Consider the following 5,162-nt stretch of genomic DNA (forward strand, 5'->3'; position numbering starts at 1 on the left):
TGCACAATTGCACCATCCCTGGGTAAAGGAACAAATAAAAAAAGAAATTAAAGACTTCCTCGATTTCAATGAGAATGAAGACACAACATACACAAACTTATGGGACACTTTGAAAGCAGTGCTGAGAGGAAAGTTTATAGCACTAAGTGCCCACATGAAAAAACTGGAGAACAGTCATACTAGAGAATTAATAGCACAGCTGAATGTTCTAGAACAAAAGAAGCAAACTCCCCAGGAGGAGCAGACGCCAGGAAATAATCAAATTGAGGGCTGAAATCAATCAAGTAGAAACCAGGAAAACATTGAGAAGAATCAATGAAACAAAGAGTTGGTTCTTTGAGAAAATCAACAAAATAGACAAACCTCTGTCCAAACTAACCAAAAGACAGAGAGAGAACATGCTAATTAACGAAATCAGGGATGAGAAAGGGGACATAACAACGGACTCTGAGGAAATCAAGAGAATCATCAGGGCATACTTTGAAAATCTGTACTCCACAAAATTTGAAAATTTAAAGGAAATGGACAATTTCCTGGATAGATATCACTTGCCAAAACTAAATCAAGAACAGATAAATAATCTAAACAGACCTATAACCACTAATGAAATAGAAGCAGTCATCAAAAGTCTCCCAAACAAAAAAAGCCCAGGCCCAGATGGCTTCAGTGCAGAATTCTACCAGAAATTCAAAGAAGAGCTCATTCCAATACTCGTCAAAGTATTCCACACTATAGAAGCAGGAGGCTCACTGCCAAACTCTTTTTACGAGGCTACAATTACCTTGATACCCAAGCCACACAAAGACACAACTAAGAAAGAGAACTATAGACCAATTTCCCTCATGAACATTGATGCAAAAATACTCAATAAAATACTTGCAAACCGGATTCAAGAACACATCAGAAAAATCATCCACCATGATCAAGTAGGCTTCATTCCAGGAATGTAGGGATGGTTCAACATTAGAAAATCTATCAATGTAATCCACCATATTAATAATCTGCGAAAGAAAAACCACATGATCATCTCACTAGATGCTGAAAAAGCCTTTGACAAAATCCAGCACCCCTTCATGATAAAGGTCCTAGAGAGATCAGGGATAACAGGAACGTACCTGAATATAATAAAAGCAATATACAGTACACCAACAGCTAACATCAAACTAAATGGAGAGAAACTCAAAGCAATTCCTCTAAAATCAGGAACAAGACAAGGCTGTCCACTCTCTCCATATCTCTTCAATATTGTACTTGAAGTTCTAGCTACAGCAATAAGACAACAAAAGGAGATAAAGGGGATACAAATAGGAAAAGAAGAAGTCAAACTTTCATTATTTGCAGATGATATGATAGTTTACATAAGTGACCCAAAAAGCTCCGCAAGGTTACTCCTAGAGCTGATAAACACCTTCAGCAATGTGGCAGGATACAAGGTAAACTCAAAAAAATCAGTGGCCCTATTATATACAGATGATGAAGTGACTGAGAAAGAAATCAGAGAAACATCACCTTTTACAATAGCCAAAAACAGCATCAAATATCTGGGGATAATGTTAACCAAGGAAGTGAAAGACCTGTATATCAAGAACTTTGTGTCTTTGAAGAAAGAAATCAAAGAAGATACCAGAAAATGGAAAGATCTCCCATGCTCTTGGATTGGTAGGATCAACATAATAAAAATGGCAATCTTGCCAAAAGCAGTCTATAGATTCAATGCAATCCCTATCAAAATTCCATCACAATTCTTCAAGGACCTGGAAAGAACATTAATCAACTTTATATGGAAAAACAAAAGGCCCAGGATAGCTAAAACATCCCTATACAATAAAGGACCTTCAGGAGGCATCACCATACCTGACTTCAAGCTCTATTATAGAGCTATAGTCCTGAAAACAGCTTGGTATTGGCACAAAAATAGGCAGGTAGACCAATGGAACCGAATCGAAAGCCCTAATTTTAACCCACACACCTATGAACACCTGATTTTTGACAAAGAAGCTAAAACTGTACAGTGGAAAAAAGAAAGCATCTTCAACAAATGGTGCTGGCATAACTGGGTAGTGGTATGCAGAAGACTGCAGATAGATCCATGTTTATCGCCTTGTACAAAACTTAAGTCCAAATGGATCAAAGATCTCAACATACATCCAGCCACACTGAAACTTTTAGAAGAGAAAGTGGGAGATACTCTTCAACGAGTTGGTACAGGAGACCACTTCCTAAACATAACACCAGTGGCACAGGCACTGAGATCAACAATTAACAAATGGGACCTTCTGAAACTAAAAAGCTTCTGTAAGGCAAAGGACACAATCAAAAAGACAAAAAGGCAGGCCACAGAATGGGAAAAGATATTCACTAACCCTACATCTGACAGAGGGCTAATCTCCAAAATTTACAAAGAACTCAAGAAACAAGTCTCCAAAACACCAAAGGATCCACTTGAAAGGTGGGGTACAGAGCTAAATAGAGAATTCTCAGTAGAGGAGGCTAAAATGGCCAAGAGACACTTAAGAAAGTGCTCAACATCCTTAGCCATCAGGGAAATGCAAATCAAAACAACTCTGAGATACCATCTTACTCCTGTCAGAATGGCTAGAATCAAAAACACCAAAGACAATTTATGCTGGAGGGGATGTGGAGAGAGAGGAACACTCCTCCACTGCTGGTGGGAATGCCGACTCATACAGCCTCTTTGGAAAGCAGTATGGAGATTCCTCAGGAAAATGGGAATTAATCTACCACTAGACCCAGCAATTCCACTCTTAGGCATTTATCCAAATGAGGCAGGTTCATACAACAAGGGCATCTGCTCCACTATGTTCATAGCAGCATTGTTTGTAATAGCCAGAACCTGGAAGCAACCTAGATGCCCCTCAACTGAAGAGTGGATAGAGAAAATGTGGTACATTTACACAATGGAGTATTACTCAGCAGAAAAAAACAATGGAATCTTGAAATTCGCAGGGAAATGGATAGCACTGGAAGAAACCATCCTGAGTGAGGTAACCCAGTCGCAAAAAGACAAACATGGTATGTACTCACTCATATATGGATTTTAGATATGGATCAGGATAGTGCCAGTCTGCACTTCCACAGATAGAGAGTCTGGGAAACAGGAAAGAACCTAAAAGATATGCATATATGCATAGTACCCAAGAGAAGAGGATGGAGACAAGATCCTCTGAATGGATGGGGAACAGGGCGAGGGGGGGTAGTGGGACCTGGGAAGAATAGAGGGGGTAAAGAGGAAGGGAGTTGGTCATGGGGGAACAGGAAATTGAGGGGGTGGGGGTAGAATAGGGGGAAGAGGGAATCATAGGATCGAAGACAGATCAGGCACCAGAGTGACCTCGAGTGATCTAAAGGTATAACATCAATTGGCAAGCTAAGCAATAGTGGAAGGACCACCTCGAATGCCCATTCCTGATAATGAACTTGATGTCTATAACTATCCGGGAGCCTACATCCTGGGACTGATGGAAGCAGAGGCAAACACACAACTAAGCACTGAACTGAACCCAAGGAACCCAGTGACAGAGAGAAAGGAATGATGAGCAAATTGGCAAAGAATGGGCTGGCAAAACCAGCAGAGACAGCTGATCTGAACAGGGGAGTGCTCTTGGACCCCAGACCGACAGTGGGGAGGCCAGAATGGGACTGATCTGGACCCCCCAAATGTGAGTGTCAGTGAGAAGGCCTGGACAACCTATGGGGCTCTGAGCTGTGGATCAGTGTCTATCCCTGGTATACAATCTGTCTTCATGTGCCTATAGCACAAAGAGAGATGCTCTCTCAGCCTGGACTCTTAGGGGAGTGCCTTGACCCTACCAAGAGTAAAATGATAGACTCTAGACATCCCCTATGTGGAAGGATTTGGCAATAGGGTGGGAGGGAGGGTGGAAGGGGAGTGCGGGAGGAGGGGAGGGAGAGGGAACTGGGATTGACATGTAAAACAAGCTATTTAAAATTAAAATAAAAAATAAATAAATTTTATTTATTTTAATATTAAAAAATTCCAGCTCCTGTAATTCTTCACAAAATATGTAAAAAAGTATTGTAAAATCACACTCTACGGCTGTTCCAATCTGTAATTATTTGGCTAAAGGCTTTCTCCATATTCAATCTATTGGTGGGAATTAGATTTAGAAGCAGCCCAAAAACATATATTAATCTGACAATAGTTGCTTGTATAATTAATACATCCTGATAAATTATATATGTATTTAATACATTTCGAGTATTCCAAAGACATGACATTTTTACCATATGTGATTTTGACTGTTGAATTGGGATTTTTGCTTATTAGTTGGCTCTTGTAAATTGTGTAAAGCTTAAAGACAGACAATGACATCTGACAAAAAGCATTGTGGTACAAAGACTGGGCAACTGTGATAAGATTAAGGAATGTCCTGAAGATGGAAGGGTCAAGGAAAACATTGGCAGATGGTAAGGCAACTTTAATTAGTAAGTAGACTTGTTTTCAACATTTTTCCAACCCATCCTGTTAAAAACATTGATCTCACATTGCTATTTTCTCAAGAAACAGTTAGTTGCCAATAAAATTTATCCCTATTCTACTATTTTATTCCCATATCTTAAGTTCTCTCTAAGCCTTATTTTTATGACAGGTATAGGAAATAGACAAAGTATCTTCATGAGCAGATGCAGTGTCTGATATATTCATTGACCACTGAAAGGCACGAAGTGACAGACACTTTATTCTTTAGGCTATGTTATGAAAGAGGTAGAAAAATTCCTGCATATTTGAGTGATTTAAGAGTCTTCCATAATGTTGTTCACTACTGAGAAAATGAACTGGGAAAAAGGTTGCAACATGAACAAAAGTACAGAGTTCTTCTGACTTTACTATTCAAATATAGTAAAATAAAATACATGTAATGAAATGGGGTTGTCCATATTAGAGGTACTGGAGCACATCAAATGAAGATGAGAAACTCAGATTTATTCACATGGAAGAAGTCCTAACAAGCTTGGTTGAAATGGCTGAAGAACAGTTGGGTAGAGCCTCATCAATTGCCAGGTACTGTTGTCTGGGAGGCTTCTGTTGCAAGGCACAGGGTTCTAGAACTTTGTCCACCGGAGACAAAAGAGAACCCTTGAGTTCCCTTTATCCTGTGTGGTCTCAGAAGATAATGCTA

General features: G+C 39.6%; 1 long non-coding RNA gene across 1 annotated transcript in view; it reads right to left on the bottom strand.

The window, feature by feature from the left end:
• The window catches only part of LOC121134179, a 54,225-nt gene that overhangs the window by 39,210 nt on the left and 9,853 nt on the right, over positions 1 to 5,162 (bottom strand). The gene's annotated exons all lie outside the window — the stretch shown is intronic.

Source organism: Mesocricetus auratus, unplaced genomic scaffold (genome assembly GCF_017639785.1).
Source record: "Mesocricetus auratus isolate SY011 unplaced genomic scaffold, BCM_Maur_2.0 Super-Scaffold_100026, whole genome shotgun sequence".
Taxonomy (NCBI): Eukaryota; Metazoa; Chordata; class Mammalia; order Rodentia; family Cricetidae; genus Mesocricetus; species Mesocricetus auratus.